Here is a 19,002-nt window from a genome sequence, read left to right as displayed (position 1 = left end):
CTCTCTCTACAGAAAACTTCCAAATAACCTCTCAAACAAAGTGTCTATTTTTCAGATGTCAATTAAAAATGAGATTAACTTTATGCTTATGCTTAGTCTCTCAGCAAGAGTATGGTGGTCTCCAGCATGTCCAAGGAGAGAGTTCAGGAGTGCATCTTTGTCAAGGGAGAGGGATGAATAATGTAGAGCTCCTCAATTCCCTTACTTTGCTATCCAGCTCAGTTAGAGATATAAAAGATGCAAATGTAGTGTTTGAAAATCATGCTTTTATTCCAAGAAGTTCATTTTAAAGATGGCAGAAGAAAAAGAAACAAAAAGATGCTTGTTTAAAATGTTAGACATTTTTTTATGTTTATTTACTTCCTATTTTTCTCAGTATTTTGACCAACTCTTTATGTTAAGGCACAATAGTTTTTACAATAAGCCTAATAAATAACAACAAATAACACAATGAGGACACAGGCACAAGTTCACAACAACCACGGGGTAAACAGATGGTTGTCAGAACTACTCATTATCCTAGTCAACACAACTGAACTGCTCTTTGGAGCCAGGCTCTCCTACCAGCAATTGCATGTGCGATTCTTTGCATGGTGGGTTACTGATGATGGATCAAAGCCATTGCACAAAACAACAACAAAGGTATGGTTATCCATCATCTCAGTAATATCCCATACAAATCCAGTAACCATCATACATCCCACAGAGCTGTGTGCGACACAGGAATTTCTTTGAAAGGTGAAACAAGTTGTTCAAACAGTTGCTGTCCATTCATCATATCTCTACATACATCTACATACATCTTCATAAAGCTTGAGTTTATTTTGAATTCATTTTAATCTGTGGGACCTAATGGCAAATTATTCAGACTAAGATTAAGCCATTTCTTTAACAAGTTCTTCAAAATCATAATTGAGGTTTAGATATGGATAGAGTTCCTACATGCTTGAAGGCAGTTCAGCATAAAAACGTATTGCAGAATAAAAACAGAAGCAGGCAGCTATAATGGAGAGCCAGACACACAAAAGACGACTGGGTAGAGTATGTAAGAATATTTTTTTCTGATCATTGCTTGCATTTTTCTTAACACTGTCTGATAAACATTTAATGCCTGACGTTTCTGCTTGCTAAGTTTAATTCTAAGATTATTGGGAGAAATCTCAAAAACCTACAATAAGTTCTTCAGGCACTAGATTTGATACTCTTTGCTCTGGTAAAATGTCATTGGTTTAACTTCTATTTAATCACTTTCAGAAGCTCATTAGACCAAAAGGAAATAAGCCTTAAAACTCAAACCACATGCCACAGAGAACACAACAGCAACACACACACACACACACACGCACAATAAAATAAACAACAAGAACAACAAAACAACAACCAAAAACAAAACAAAACAAAACACAGAGACTTGGTTTTTACAACACTGGATGGTATCTCAGTAACATAAGAGTTAAAAAGTGCCAGAAATATCCTTAACAAATGGGAAAATGCATATGATTTCAAGGCTATGGCTCCCATTAACCCATACATAATGACTTTTCAAGGATACTGCACAAGTGAATTCTTCCCTTACAAGGACTTCCACCCCATTTCATTCATAATCAGACTTTTATACTTGTAATGACTGCAATAAACAAAACCAGACATCGTTCATCCTACCTATGTAAATAGCTACTATATAGACATAAAAGTGATTTTAAAGTGTGGCAGATATAAGTAAAACTGGCTATATGAGAAGGAGCACGCAAGACCCATCAATTGAACAATTGTTGCAACCCATACAGAGAACTCATGAGAAAAGTCTGATATATACAGGCACGCACACACATATGCAGGAGAAAACTCAGAGGAATGTTTAAATGAGTGCCCAGATTTGAACTCATGTCTAAACCACTCAGTTTTACAGAGGTCTTCACTATTTACTGTTGCCTTGATCTTTTTTTCTTTGGTTTTTCTTCATTTTTCTCATCTGTTGCTTATGGAACTCTCACAACTTTAAAGTACGTTGGAGCTACTCAAGTATTAGTGTAAAAAGAAAAAAAAAGCTTATCAACACTTACCTGACCTCCAGAGAATGTGTATACTCAGTCACCACCACGACCTGAGAGGGCACAACAATAGCAAAAAGCAGTAGAATTGCCTAATTTCCAGATCTTCATCTTGCCTTCCCTCTTCTGCTCCATGTACCACTTTTCCTTTCAAATGTTATATTTGCTTGATTTCTGGAGGAGGTAGAATTAGATTTCCATTAACTGTTAAACAAGATGTGCCTAAGCTATAAAGTCATTTCTGAGCAATCATAAGATCTGGCAAATCTGAGTCCAAAATGATGTCTAAGATCAGTGACACATTAATCCTATCAGTTGGTAGGTTTTTAAAATGTAGACACTATGAGGTGTTAGTGTTTTTATCTAAACTACCAGTTAGAAAGGATTTAACCCTAAATAATTTCATGCTTAAACTACCAGGGGCATAGGAGAACCACACTGAATTTTCACGTATTGATTTTTAACATTAAGGCCTACATCAGTGCTCTCCTTAACTCCTTTTAATGGCAATTAAAATAATATTGCTATTTGCTCTGAGTAGTTAGGATAAAAGAACCTGAGGCCTGTTAGCTGTTGCAATTATAAAAGAAAATCAACCCCCAACAAATCACATCCTTATTCACTCTTTCCCACTTCTTTCAGTTATTTCTCTTCCCCAAGTGTTCCCTGACAGATTTGCTGAGCATGTACTCACTGTGTCTGACTTTATGGCCTTTCTCTGCATTGGCTTCTTTTGTTTTTCTGTCAGACTCACAACTCTGTTCTCAACAAAATCATCTTGCAAAGCTTGTTCACTCACAGTGTACTTAATAATGACTGCTGTCTGTGTTTTATGTCAAAAGTGATAGTGTTTCATGAGACACTTTCAGCTGATTTCAGTAGGAAAGACTGACTGCACTGTGTAACACTTCTCTTGTTAGACATCACTAACACCCTGGCAGTAATTGCAGAACCGACCTGCACTTGGAGGTTCACTCACCTGGTTCTATACAGACTTTGAGGATGATGTGGGAACAGAATAAGTCTTTATTTAAAAAAACAAAAAGATTGAGAGAGTCATTGAAATGAGAGGGTTTGATAAACCAGTGCTAGAAACGAATTCACTATTATTATTATTTTTAATTTCAAATTTAATTTATTTTAAAAAAAAAAGATAATCTTTACACATCTATATATATTTTTGTGTATGTGTGACTATATATGTAAAGGAGACAATTAACTTCTTTTTCAGATAGGTATTTATATAGACATGTTCTATTGGCAATTTCAAGTGGCATAAATAACTCTTTGCAGTATGATTTAAACCCTAACAAGAATGATCAGAATCTTTCGGCATTTTCATAATGTGCCAATGATTTGCTTTGAATCGGAATTAAAACAACAAAAAAGTTGCATTCACTTATTGTTGTAGTGTGTCTACTGGAAACAGTACTTCATCAGTAAAGGCTGAAGGCAGGATTTAGGCACCAATCAGTGGGTAGAGGAGAAAGAGGACTGATTTAGCAGGGCACATCACTGCTCTGTTCTCTAGGGCAGCATCATTTTATGTATAAGGCAAAATGTCAATAGAAACATGTTACTACAACACACGGGAGATCTAAGAGTTTAGAGCCCCAGAATGTTTGGGATTTCTTTTAAGCCCGCAGCTCCAAAAATGTTCTAAATCCCTCATGTTTATTTGAATAGATGTTGGCAGGATAATTAAATGCTCCCTTCAAACATCCTGTTGTAAATATTAAACTGTAATTACCTTCCTCAACTTGTCCTTTTGTGAGAAGGGGAGCAACCCTGACTGCCAGCTTTCGTTTGCCCTGACACAGATGCAAAGGCTCTGTGCCTTTCTGATCTGTTTAACACACTTTCTTCCCATGAGAAAGTAAGCATTGATTGAAACACAGTATTTTCTTCAGCTTACACACACAACTGCTGCTTGTTTCAAAAGATGTCAACTAATTTGAGCAACCTCTCCAAAGGGCTCTCCAAACAGAAATGTCTTTCATAAGTTTCCGGGTCGGCAGACCTTAGTAACCCAGGATGACTATTCTAGTCCTGGAGGCACTGAATAGTTCCATATAATAGAAACAGTTTCTGTATCACATTATTGCCTAAAGCACCGCATTCAACACCTCCTTGCACATTAAAATATCCCTCTATGACACAACCTTACACAAAAGAGTGTCTTTGCACATATGGTGTTCTTAGATTTGTTGATTCTCTTTAGTCTTACCCTCTCATTTGCTGAAGCATTTATATCTTTCTGTAGGCTAAAGCTTTGAATGGTCAGCACAAATAACTCATGTAGAAAGCTTCTCTCTTCTACTTTGCCACTAGATGCTGATGTCCCATACTGCTGAATGAAGTATTTCTATTGTGTGGCACTATTTGTAAAAGCAAAACAGTATCAACAGCTTCTAGATAGCAAACACTTTTTATACTTTTTCCTTCCTTCTCTTTCCCTTATTTTCCCTTCTCCCTCTCCTCCCTCCCCCTCTCCCTCCCCGTCTTTCCTTTCCTTTCCTTTCCTTTCCTTTCCTTTCCTTTCCTTTCCTTTCCTTTCCTTTCCTTTCTTTCCTTCCTTTCCTTTCCTTTCCTTTCCTTTCTTTCCTTTCCTTTCCTTTCCTTTCCTTTCCTTTCCTTTCCTTTCCTTTCCTTTCCTTTCCTTTCCTTTCCTTTCCTTTCCTTTCCTTTCCTTTCCTTTCCTTTCCTTTCCTTTCCTTTCCTTTCCTTTCCCTTGCCTTGCCTCTCCCTCTCCCTCTCCCTCTCCTTCTCCCTCTCCCTCTCCCTCTCCCTCTCCCTCTCCCTCTCCCTCTCCTTCTCCCTCTCCCTCTCCCTCTCCCTCTCCCTCTCCCATCTCTCTCCTCAGTCCAACATTTCTGCCCTCCTCTTAGCCTACTTTTCCTTTACATCTTACTCACTAGACTCAACTAAAACTGAAAGGAGTTTCACCATTTTGTTCCATTTTTAAAGGACTCGTGGCTTTTGAGTCCTTTTTTATGGATTCAGAAGTATATCGGAAGATTGAGAAACATCACTAAAATGTCAGTTTCAAAATACAAAGTGCTATAAGGCAAAAAGAAAAAGTGGGATTTCTGAAATTGTTTCAAATATTTCCCTTGCTAGAAAAGTCATGAATTATAAAGATTAACAAAAAGCCAAGAAGGAACCAGAGGAACCAGATGTGTGGTGGTATTCAAGAAATAGGTGACAATGGTAGGGATTGCATTACTGGGACTGTATAAAATGGATTTGTGTGATGATAAAGGCTCTGCATGGAAGATAGACTTCAATTTCAGAATCTTGAAAGACTAAAGAGACTAAAAAAAATTAGAAGCAATACTTTACAAAGAAACTTTTAGCTAAATAGCGTGTTGTTTGCACTACAATATCATCAAAGGAAATAGTACTCCTGCTTTAAAGAAAAAATCTTGATAATTTTATTATCCATAGTATTATTTCTGTTTTAGTATGCACTTTGAGATAATAATGAAGATAAAGGAATATTTTGCTCGTGGCTTATACTGATTATTAGCAGACTGAAGAAGGAATATTTTAGTAGTGATATGTATCATATAATTACTTATATTTCCTTTATTCTTCTGAGACATTTGAAGTGGGCTGTTACTATATTAAGGGAAAAGATGGTGCTTGCTTCCATACAATTTGTTCAAACACAGCCTAGAATCCTAGATCTCAAACTATTTACTGGGGACGTATGTTCTTTTTAAGACTCTGATGGGACTGACAGTATTTGGTTATTGTGCTGAGAATTTACTTATATCCACTGCAAGATTTGCCCAACTAGCAATTTGAAATTTAGGCATCTATTCATAGTTATATCTCCTTTTACAATCAAAGGTGAAGAATATTCACTTTCAGATTGATGCTGGGCATCTTAAGAGAGGTATGCAACCTATATAGGATGTGTTGCCCTCTGGGTGAACCTTGCTGGTTTCCAGATGCCTCACTTAACAGCCATATAACAAGTCATTGAATGGTTAAACATCAGCATCCTCCCTTAGCTGAGAGCTGTGCCATTCACTCGTTGAACCAATGAAGAAAACATTATACCATGTACTCAGTAGTGCTAGAAGTGTGATGGAAATAGATAATGTGGTTAAAAGAGCATTATTTTAGTATTACCGTAGTAATTAATGTAGATGGTCGTTATTTGCTCTGGACTGAATAATATGCACGAATGCCAAAAGGGACGTTTACCTTTCCCAATCTGCAGACCCCTAGCACTGAGGAGCAGAAGTCAGGATGGGCCGTTCACCTCTTTCCATAGATGCAGGAATCAGAAGAGTCTTCTATTTCATGCTCCTCCTAAACACCAAAAATCCTCACGATCATGTAACAAGTTTAAGAACCTTTCAGTCACACATTCGTGGACAAAGCACAGCACTGAGCTCAATTTAAAGTCCTTAGAAGTTAGAGAATGCAATTCTTCCCCTGGAAGTCTGTCTCCACCCCTAACCACCCTCACTGCGAGGAAAGCGCCCTTCCTTTGAATGTGCCAAGATCCAGCTTCCAGCTGTTCACTTCCAGGAAGGCTATTGTGGCTTCTCCCTTAGAAACAAAGAGCCCTCTAAGCTGAGCATTTTTGTCTCTCCATTGTCATCAAACTGCCACTTAGCCTTCTTTTATTTTTCCTAATGGGTGTGTCAATACCCTTTTCAATGGGAACAGGACTGGGCTGTTAATTTCAGAGCCATCCCTGAAAATATTTTCCTTATCGGTGGTTTTGCTCCATCCTATGCACCCATTGGCTGCTTGTTGTTGGGCCGCTCACATGCTGGGCTAGGAGCTGACGCTGTTTATTTTGGTTTTGTCGAAAAAGGAAGCTTTGAAGCATTTGTTTTGGTGGAAAACATGCGAAGAATAACACAAATTCCTTAAGTAAAGAGGAAGAAAAACTTCACAACAATTAAATGTCAGGTCTGTGTACTGTAGAATCATCCTTTTTTTGTGTCTGTGCTTTATCTGACTTCATCTGAGCCAAGCCTTTCAGAACGGTGGAGCAGTATAGAAAGCACTAATGAAGTCATATATTTAAAAATAAGCCTGTTTAGCTGTTTCTAAGTTTGTAAACATTGACTCAGATTGTGCCTAAATGTGCCTAGCTGGCACATCAGAGATAACCAGGAATGATAAGTATGACTTCAGTTAGCAGATAAATGGCAGACTGTTAAATATGATCACTGCTCAAAGGGATTTAATACCTCCTGGAAAAGAAACTAGACACTCATTTAGAGCTCAAGAGTCTCATTCTTTTGTACTATAAACCCTGTTGGCAATTAATAAAATGCTATCTTTTAGCACGCTATAATAAATCACTTTCTTCCAAGCTAAATTAAAGGTAATATTTCCATTAATGACACTTTATAGGTGCCTAATTTAACCAGTGTGAGAATGATGACCTTAAAGCACTCATGTAGAGATTCAAATAGGAGCAAATGACACTGTTGCAATACTTAATTTCATTCCTGTCTTTCCTGATGCCACACGATTCAAATCCTCCCAAGCGTTTTCTAGCTGACTGTTATGCAATTTGTTTTTTTACTTTTATTTATTTATTTATTTATTTGTTTGTGGGAGAGGAAATATCTCTTTTACCTTTTGTTTTTCTCATACCACTTAGTCCATATTTATCTCCTTGGTCAGTTGAACACCTATTCGTACAGGATGAGAGAACAAGGTGAGGGAGCTGGATATCCTGTTGATTCAGCCCTCAGCTCACAGGCTGCAATCTACAGAAAACATCTGGAAAAGATTGCAAAACAAAGCCTTACCTTACAAAATGTATCTTCCTGGCAATTCTGTAGTCTAACTGCTGTGAAATGAATTGCGCAGGCTAATGAGAGACACCAGCAGTGTTGGTGGTAGCTCAGTTGTCTGTTGAGATCTAAATGGAATATACACAGGAGACCCAAACCGTGCCAGACTTCTGGTGGTTCCATGGAACTGCGTTATGCTTGTGAGCTTGCATATTAGGAGTGCAGCATGAGCTCAGTGTACTGATCAGTGTGATTAAAATTACATTCTGGAGCAGTCTCATGACAATTATTTTGATAGAGTAAAGCTCCAAATTTTGATTTTACTTTTCTGTTTTACAGTTAAAATAGCCATCTGATTCCAAAGTATTTTTATTTATTTATAATGCCGTTGCAATAAACCAGGGTAGGATTATAATACCTAAAGTAGGAACATCTTCTTTATCCAGAAGCATGCGATCAGGTGAAGCAGGATAAGCAAAGGGAATACTGGAGTACATAGAAGAAATGAGACATCTACAAAAAGATTCTCTTGGTCAGCTGGAAGGAAAAGGATGTGCTTTTTTTCTGTCCTTTGCAGATCTTCAGTGGTCATAAGCTTTTGTGCAAATATTTCTTATGCTTCTTCCTCTCCAATAAAACCTGTTCTACATTCCTTCTCATGTCTGTATCACAGTATCTGGATTTTAAAAAAATCGGATTATCTAATCAATTATTATTTTAATGACTGAAAGATTACCAGACACTAATAGGGCAATATAGTTAGTTTAGTGAACATTAATTTGTCAAACCTACTCACCACAGCATTCATACTTCTATTTATTGCTTTGAAAATTAAGAAAGATTTGTTTAAACCTTCCTGTTGCTGTCAGCAACCACAGTCCAGTGAACTGGGGCAGGATTCTGGTTTGAAACATAAAGAAAGATTGAAGTGAAATTTCTTGATTTATTTAAAGATTGAAGATTTCGTTGAGCACCTTTTTCTTGTGGTTTGATGATTTTTAAGGTCTTTTCCAACCCAAGCTATCCTATGACGATTCTAGAAGAAAGCAATACTCATTACAGTTTTGAGAGTTCACTTGATGACCTTGTCTTGTGCTTTTGTAGGAAGAAAGCAGAAAATAGTGGAAAATAAGAATTTTCTCTCAATTCTAGAGCAGATTGAAATGCCATAACTTCATTCACGATAATTTCAATGACAAAACCTAGCTTGCAGAAGAATTCTATGAAACAGCATATACTCCATAACAGAGCGGTCTGTTTTTAACATAATCATGGAAAAGAAGCCCCATAGCAGTAAAGTTTTGATAGAAGTAGATGTACATACAAACTTGCTCTGAAATCTCAAATATTTGGATCCCGGAGTTTGGGCTTATCTGTTCTTGGCAAAAGGAACCAATAGCAAAGTCCAGAACATGGAGCTGTTCTGAGAAAAAAGTCAAGAATTTATGTAGAATTTAAGAATGCATGGTGCAGTGCTAAAATAAAAACAAACCCCAGATACACTCCTTTTTGTTGTGTTTCAGCTTTAGATTTGAGTTATATAAAAGAGTTTTTTTTTCTCTTAAACGATTTATCAGTCACAACTTCAAGACATACTTCCTGAGTGGTTTTGTGAAATACACACTGGCTCAGTACAGTTTAGGCAGACCCTAGGAAAGGTATTACTGGTAACACAGAACATTATCACCCACTCTGGAAAAGATCTTGTTCATTTTCTTGAATTCATTCTCCCTTCCCTTTGAGCAGAGAAACCTGAGAAGCTGCTTTGTCTCTCTATGGTGTCCTCATTCCTCATTAGACCAACCCATGTTATTGCACAAAGCAACTGAGAAAACAACCTGCCCTCCCTATTTCTAAGCCATCTTATCTCAATTCAACATAAATAAAAATGTTATCTTCCTCTCCCAAAGTACTGCATTTTAAATTGCCCTCAAAATTATGCTAGCATATGAATGCGTGAAATTAAAGACCAGCTGCAGTGTTTAGCTTTGAAATCTTCACATATACAAACTAAATGTTTTCCCAGTTCACTGGGACGTATTTTTGTAACAAAATACCACTTTAATAAGTCATCTGGTTCAGGTCTAGAAAGTGCAGTTGGAACTGTCAGCTACTGCTACTTAAGAGCACTCAAAGGTTCAATAGATTATTCAAAAAGGCACTGAATTCTTCCTGGAGCAGCTTGTTCATCACTCCCATCTAGTTTTTCCAGAAATAAAGTTTACAGAATTCAGCAGTCGTTTTCTCTAAGTGCATAGTTGACACTGTAAAAGTCAGAAATGTAATCTGAGAAGCATTTTTGTTAAAAGGATACTCGAATGTATACTTAGGCTGTGTTGGTGGGACCAAAGCACAGGCGGTCTCAGATGTTTAAACGCATTCCTCACATAACATTGGCAATTGCATACAGTTAGCAATTGCTAAGGAATAGATGTTCACTTGAGTAGGTCCATGGATTTCAGAGTCTGCTAGAACAATGCAAGTGTTCAGCCTTCAAAGAAGCTAAAAATACATCTGGACAAGTGAATTAGATGTTCCTGGTACCATTCTCTGTTCCTGAGACCAAATGACACAGAATGGTTTGTATCCATAGGATTAAAATCTCTTGCCCTTTAAAATTTTGTTGTCACACCCCAAATACTCACTGGATATACTCTTTGGGCATATTCTAAATCCCAAACTTCTCAGGAGACTACTTTTGCCTGGGCAAACCCAGGCAAAATCTTTTATTGCACTTAAACTCTAAAATTGTAGGATACATTTCAGTATCCAGAAACCCACCTGCCAATGTTTAACTTGTACATTAACATTCACAACTACAAATCCTTCTTGAGCAGACCTGGGGCAGCCTCTACTCACTAACATTTTCATATTAAACGGGAAGTTTGTGTTCTTCTTTATTAATACAGATAACATCTGTGAATTTGATGAGAAAACATTCTATGAATACAATGAATAAATTAAGATCCAACATTTTTGCAGTGTATTAGTAATGAATGCTATCTTCCAGGGAAGAAGAAGACTGTAAAGACTTAATAAAAGGGAGTTATTGTACAAGTAGATAAGACGAAATAGATCATAAGAGTTTCTATATGAACTTCAAAAATGAGTGAAATTATCACTGGAAAAAAATGTTCTACGTCTTCCCTTTCATTCCCTCTACCTGTATCATTTTATATCAATAACAGTATCAACACATTTACCTGTCCTAATGTAAATTTAATTCATAAATTTGCTAATGACATACCATGCCTTCTCTGTGCGTAATATTTTTTTTGTTTACAGCATTTTTGACACATAAGTTCAGGTTCTGACTTTGAACTATTTACATAAACATTGAGAAGCTGTCTTCCACTTTATCCATCCAGCGGAGGAACAGTCTCACATGACCAAGATATCCATGAAAATAAGACCTGGACAGAATGGAGTACTGGGCAGAGGGAAACCTGATGAGGTTTAACAAAAGCAAGTGTGAAGTTTTGCACCTAGGGAGGAATAACCACATGCATCAGTACAGGTTAGGGGCTGATCTGCTGGAGAGGAGCTCTGTGGATAAGGACCTGGGGATCCTGGTGGACAGCAGGTTGGCCATGAGACAGCAGTATGCCCTTGTAGCCAAGAAAGCCACTGGCACCCTGGGGTGCATTAAAAAGAGCATGGCCAGCAGGTCAAGGGATGTGATCCTCCTTCTGTACTCTGCCCTGCTGAGGCCAGATTTAGACTACTGTGTCCAGTTCTGCGCTCTCCAATTCAATAAAGACAGGGAACTCCTAGAAGGAATCCAGTGAAGACCAACGAAGATTATAAAGGGCCTGGAGCATCTCCCTTACGAGAAAAGACTGAGTAACACAGATCTGTTCAGCCTGTGGAAAAGACTGAGAGGGGATCTGATAAATGCTTATAAATATCTCAAGGGAGGTAGGAGGCAAATGTATGAGTCCAGGCTCTTTGTGGTGAACTCCTGAAATTCTGTGATACAGTGAAAATTTCAGTAACCCTCAGAAAGCCAGGTGTCTTGAGTATGCTAGGCAAGGACAAGCATGTGGACTTTTCTCAGCTTCTGCTAGTGTTTGCCTTAATTTTGTTTTATTAATAGTTTTAAATACTATAACATCTGTTGGATCAGGTGATCACAGTGATTTACTCTAGATTCAAAAGATAGAAGACTAAGATAGTCTGAAGGAAATGTTTTGCTGTTCTCCAGCAGAAGTAAATCTACATACAGTAAAAGGTATGACTGTAGAAGAGGAAAGAAAACAATCTACTTTGACTTGCAGCAGTAAAACCATTATTCAGCAATGTTGCATTCATGGAGGTTTCCTGAGGTGGATAATCTGTCTTTACAAAGAGAGATCAGTGCTCTGTTGTTTTAAGAAAAGAAAAGAAAAGAAAATCTCAGAAAAGGGACTGGTTTCTATCACTTACAATATTATTTTCATAAAAAGCAGAATCATGACATAATGTGACAGGGAAAGGCAAAAAGTAACATGCCAAAAGAACAAGAAAGGGCTTGTCTGCTCATTTCTGTTTTCTTGAGCTTACAGTCCAAAATGGATGGTGATGAACTGCGCAAAATTCAAAGAAAAGATGAAAGTGAAAGCTACATAATATTGTGAAAGTCTTCAGATAGCTAAATAAATGCTGGAGATTTTGGTGACTTCCTTGGACACTCCATGTCCAAGCACCAATTTGATAATGAGAGCTATGAAACAAAGTCTAAAACCACAAAACTTTGAAGTGAAATCAGGGTACATCCAGAAGAGAAATGTGGGTTGCTTTTTGTTTTGTTTTGTTTGTTGTTGTTTTTTTGTTTTTTAACTTTAAATGTAATTAATATAACCAAATGAAATAATTAACCAATCTCAGCAGTGGACTGGCCATTCCTAGAATTACGCAACAAAGTACTGATCTATTTTTTTCCTTAGTTTCTTACAGAACCTAACCTAAGGGTGCTTGATACTGTTTCTTTCTGATTTCACCATCCATAACTTTATGAAGAATCACTCAGTAACCAAACAAAACTCAGTTATTCTTTTCATTTTTATGCAAAAGTTCTTAAAGTGCATTTGTTGATGGAGTATCTGCATCTTCTGTTGAGAATGTATATCTAAGTCTCATTTTCATTGTTTGTTTGCTTGCCAATCTAAATATAGTAAAAACAGATGTTAAAGGGCTGGAAATTGTGTTTGATCTGAAAATGGGCCAAAAAGTCTCCTAACAATGAAAATGGCATTCGTTAATATATGCCAGAATTGTTGAACCATGCTTGCTACTGTTTGACTTAATTTATTAATAACTGACAAGTACTCTAGCAAGGTTTTCTGGCAAGAATGAAACAAAGGAAATGAGCCAGAACAAGTGTAATCAAGAAATATAAATAAACTTTAGGATAAAAACATGGTATGTTTGAACTTAGTATGAAATATTGACAGTTTCCTCCAGGAACTCTACAGGTGGAGGAAGAAATGCCAGGATCTTCAGAGGAGAGGCAGGAAAAAGAAAGACAAATCTTCACATGGAAACAATGGGATCATCTCACCCACTCTATCAAGTTCATGTCATTGCAAATGGCTCAGCGCTGTGTTCTGACATTTGGAAGTACAGATTTTCTTCAGTGCTTTCAATTAAAAGGATTTTAAAGGATTTTAGACAGTACATGGAGTTCTACAGACACTGTTTTGCAGTGATTTCATTTAAATTTCCCTCTGATGATTCTGTGGGACTCAGCTATTAGTGATCACAACTGAAAGGCAAAAATATCCCAAGAGGGCTGGGTCCTTAGCCATAGTATGAATAGTATGAACTATTCCTATTCACTATTATTTGCTCCAGATTTAGTAAGATTTGGAAACATCCTGACAGCTTCTTGGTCTTGTACTCACCTTCATCTGTCTGAATTTCTTACAGTTCTGCAAGAGCAGTAATTCTGACTTTTTGAAGCTTGCTTGAATGGAATGAGATTTGTAGCTACTAGCTACCCGTAGTAAGTCTACTGGTTGTTGTATTCTATGACACGCCTTAATTTGCAATTTTTCTCTAGGACTGAATGGTATAGTTCCAGAGTCCTCTGTCTATGGCTTACATCATTCACTCCATTTTAATCTGGAGAGATGGCTTGTGATGTGCAAACTGGTAACAGTTTGCCCATAAAGTCAATATAAAAGGGAAGTGCCAGCCCATCTGGGGTTTGGTGTTTTTGTGAACCAATTAATATAAGGCCTGTACAGAAACTCACACTTTTAAGTGCTTGCATTAGCTCTCTCTCAGTTCAGTAGCAGTCTCCCCATAGATAACACAACACAGAAATAAAGAGATTTTATGATTTTTGTATCATACCCATTAAAAAAGATCCTGACATTCAGGATTTGAACTGTATTCTGTTCTGTATTTAGGCTTTTTATAGTGCTAAATAAAACAAGCCCATTCTCTGTTCATGAGGTCAGCTGGCAAAACATAACTCAGATTCTCTCATCATCCCTCCAAAAAGGAGACCTCATCAAGAATAGCTGTTGGGACAGACGAACCCTAACCAAAGGTACTTTATGGAGGAAGTTCTTTTTTTGATGTGTGTGGATCAAACATGGCCCAGTTGGAATCATCTGTGGCTCTACCAGAAAGTAGAATAAAGCTAAAGAGGCTCATACTTCTGCAAACGAGATCACTCTGCTTTTGCCCTCCAGCTTGCAACATGGGCAGAAATTCAGTGTGAGGGTACCACTGTAAGGGTAGGTTTCATCACACAAATTCCCATCTCTTTATATTCAGCATTATATCAATTTGTTTGCTGGTATCCCAACACTGACCTGATTCCACAGTATTTCAAATGTGCAGATAATTTATCAAAATCATTTTAGTTATTGGAGGTAAATAACACTGAATATGGACCTATTCACAGCTGCTCTAGCAGACAGTTAAATGGGGATATCAAGGTGATTCCTACAGCATGAATCTTCAGGAGTCCTCCCATGACAAATATTTCACCCAGTGCAATGAGAACCAATTTAAAAAACAAAAAACAATAAAACAGACTGAAGTTAAAACATACACTTCGCAGTAGATTAAGATTAGAATTAAAGAAAGTTGGAAACTATAATCATTTAAACGCAATTTATAAGCCTAATTTCCTGCGTGTCACTCTCAGATAATAAATACTTTTCTTTTGGCTTGGAAAACTGTGGAAAAAAAAGAAAAAAAAAAGTTAATTTAAGGCTCATTAGTTTATTTTTAGTAGCTTGAGATCTGAGGGATTTAAAAACATTTCCCTTTTCTAATAGAACTACCTTCCTGTATACCAAGGATGTCCACTGACCTCACTCCCTCCTGGAAGGTGCCACTGATCCATGACAGAAATCCTGTGAGGGCTTTGAAAGCTAAATAGGAACCAGAAAAAAAGTATTATCATGCTTAGCTGATTATAACATTGGAAATAAAGTTCAACTGTGAGTTTGGGGGTAAAAGGAGTAGTGCCTGAAACAAACAAGTACTTCCTGTGTTTGCCTGGAAGAAACCAATCTTCCCTCCACTTATATAATAAGAACATTACTAGCTAATTTGCCAGTAGCTGAAAGGGATTTCTGTTTTTAGCTCCGGGTCTGTGGCAACTGTTTTGTTTTAAATGAAAATTAAATGGGAACATAAAGCTAAAAAACTGTTGAGCCATAATTGAAGTGCATTAATGGTAATTACTTCTTTCTTTCACTCATCATTCTGACAGAGAAATCCATTACTCCTCCATCTCCATGTTTCCACAAATTACTCTTCCCTGTGGATGTGCAGTGACAGAAGGAAAACGTTTCTTTGTTCTATATGTTTTTCCTCAGTGTAATCCTGTTTTCCCTGTATTCCCCAGAATAGACCAAAAATTTCAATAAAATGCATAAACAGTTTACTACTCTGATAGGAATGAAAGAAAAATAGGCATCAAGAATGGAAGTACATACTAGTTTTTGGAGGATGTAACTGTAGTTTTCCTTATGGCCATATATTAATTCTACTGATTTATTTCAAACTGCTTACCTTGACAGTGAGAAGCACTTTCCCAAAAAAAGTAATTTCACCAGGTAAGGTCCTTTTATGCGTCTTATCATTCTGAAAGACATCAATTCACAGAATCACAGGTGTTGGAAGGGACCTCAAAAGACCACAGAATCACAGAATTGCAGGGGTTGGAAAGGACCTCTAGAGATCATCAGGTCCAACCCAACTGCTAAGGCAGGTACCCTTCAGTAGATGGCATAAATAGGCATCCAGATAGGTCTTGAATATCTCCACGGGTGGGGACTCCACAACTTCTCTCAGCAAACTGTTCTAGTGCTCTGACACCCTTATAACAAAGAAGTTCTTCCACATGTTAGTGCGGATCTTCATATGGTCAAATTTTAGGCCATTATTCCTTGTCCTATCGCTAGACACTACCAAGAAGAGCCTAGCCTCATCCATTTGCCTCCCACCTCCCTTTAGATATTTTTAAACATTTATCATATCCCCTCCTTTGATCAGGAACTCTTTTATCGAGGAAAGTGAACTATCCGTAATGATCCAAGAAAGTCTCTTCACTTCTTATTTGATGAACTTCAGTGGACTAGTTTAAGGCAGTGCTTATAAAAGATGTAGAGAAGTTTGCTATTACTATTCAGAAGTAGCTGTTGTAGATGAAATCTGTAACCAAAGCAACTTTTCTGTGTACTGTGTATGAGATTAGATGAGATAAATTTTTACCTTGAATTAACTGAGTCTTTTGCTTTGAGGTCACTCTCAGGAAATGAGCACTTCTCACTTTGAGGCATTTCCAATCTTGTGGCAGAGATGAAATAAGGCAGAAGCCAACAATTCATTCCTCATTTGCTTTTAAGGCTGTTTTAAAAAGTTCTGTGTTAAAGCAGCAATGAAATAAAAACTGTTTCTGAAGTCTTCACATAAAGAAACTGATTAGCCATAAAAGATAATTTCTGGATAATTTAATTAATTAAACATGAATTTATGTGTTTTATTCATTTTGTTCTCTTTTTAAAAGAAAATCATACAAACTTTAAAATTGAAGTACTTTTCCAATAATATCACCCCAGACACTGAGTGTCTATTACTTTATTTTTTCCAGGCCTGTAGTAAAAAGCTCTAGAAAGCAGAAGTCTTCCCTTTGACACAGACTTTCCCTTATTTTTGCACCTTTTAACAATGACAATTCTACGTTGATAAACAGTTCTTCAAGTGAACTAAGTGTATACTTTGATTACATCTGACCTCCTGGTAGATTAACTGTCCCTAATCTAAACGCTTTGTTAGCTAATGTATAACTAAAGAAGTGCAATCTTAACCCAAGCCTTAAATGATTAGCCTGAAATATCCCAGCAAAACAATTTTACTACAGCCCCCCCTGCTCTAGCAGGAGGCTGGAATAGATGATCTTCAGAGGTCACTTCTAACCTCTTCAACCGTGTTTCAGTGATATTAGAAGGAAAATTAGAAATTAATGGGAAATGGAAAAAAATTTACCCAGCTGAAATTGCAACTAAGAAAATTATCAAATCATAGGGATGACAGGGACCTCAGGATGGTGTCAGTTAAAACAGTATTAACTCTGACAAATACTCATGTGTTCAGAGATCTCTATTGCTTGCTTGCGGACACTGTACTATCACAATGCAGGCTATTTCTTCTCTGTTTTGCCTACTGCAAAACTGTATCCTAACACTCACCTTCTGTTTCTTTGTCACAGAATCTATCCATTGCTTATTTCCTGTGTTTAATAAGCATGAACTGTCTGTTCTTTTCATGCTATTATGGACATATTCCTCACAGTCTTCTTTTCTTTAGACTAAGCAACTTCTGTTCACTTCCTTTTTAAACCTTTTAGATTTTTGCTTCTAGCATCCCCGTGTTAGCACCAATATTTCAGGCTAGAATATTCAATACTTTTTGTCTACTCCAAACAGGACAGTACTGAGTTGAATACAACTCATTAATCACATGAGTGATGACTCAGAGAATGGATCGACAAGGATATTTTCACATCTTGCTTCTTTTTCATCGTAGGAGACAAACACTGGGGGATCTTTTACCTTGAAATGTTTCTTTCCACAGGTTCTCTGTGCACCTGAATTGATCAGTCAGACCAGATACCTACATTTGTGGACCATGTGGCAGCTTGGTGTGGCGCTACATCACACAAGTAGATATATCAGACCAGACTCTGACAGTAAATGCTCTGTTGCTTTAGTACAGGTTTGTTTCAATGTGTAGAAGTGTAGTAGATTAATGTTTTGTTTGTACCTTACCTTCAAGTCCATGCATGGGTTTCAAGATCTGTTTTATGTGCACTGCTCTGCACACAATACATATCAGCATTGTAATTATTTCTACAGTAAAAGTGAAAACTTTAAACAATAACGGAGTTGATTCATCCAGCTTCTCAAAGTTTTAACTACTAGAAAGAGGAAGCGTGTTACCCTAAGCGAGCTGTCAGACTAATATCACTGTATTGCTTTGGGGAGCTGTGTGGAGCAGATTACCATTTATTGAGAGCCTTCCTAGGTAAAGCTGGAAGGTGCTTTTGGGCATAAGAACTTAAGGGGTAGCACATGAATCCTGCTGTGGAGTTAGTTGATATGTGTTTTAGCAAGTTAGGTACTTGATTTCTACACGAGGTAATTTATTTCAATTTCTTCTAGAATCAAATGCAAATGCATCAAGAGAATCAAATCTAAACCTTAGGGTGTCTTTTCTTATATTGTATTTATATATATAATTTTAATTTTTAAATTATTTTTATTTATTTATTTATTTATTTTTAAACCTTCCAGATGTCTTTCAAAGTCTTCCAGTGGTTCTATACATCTGACTCCAAGTTTTGAGATTTGTTCTCCCAGAGGCAAAACTCTATACATTTCCCGAATGTGCATACCTTCATACCTTGCAGCACACCTTTTTTTTTTTCTTGTGATATATAAGAAATTTTGTTTTCTTGCTCCAGGACAGACACATTTTGAATACTTCTCTGCATATTAACAGATATAAATAGAGATGTGATTCTATCAAATTTCCTCTTTTACATTGTGCCTCCTTGTCTTGCACATCTTTTTCCTCACCTACTGCAGTTCCTACAGGAAAAAAATTTCCTCCCACTGCCACCCACGCTTCTTCTGTCCCACCAAACAATGCAAGTTGAATTACTTCATTAC

The sequence above is a fragment of the Excalfactoria chinensis genome, chromosome 3, assembly GCF_039878825.1.
Source record: "Excalfactoria chinensis isolate bCotChi1 chromosome 3, bCotChi1.hap2, whole genome shotgun sequence".
In the NCBI taxonomy this organism is placed as follows: domain Eukaryota; kingdom Metazoa; phylum Chordata; class Aves; order Galliformes; family Phasianidae; genus Excalfactoria; species Excalfactoria chinensis.
The sequence above is the reverse complement of the archived record's forward strand: the minus strand, read 5'-3'. Positions refer to the sequence as shown.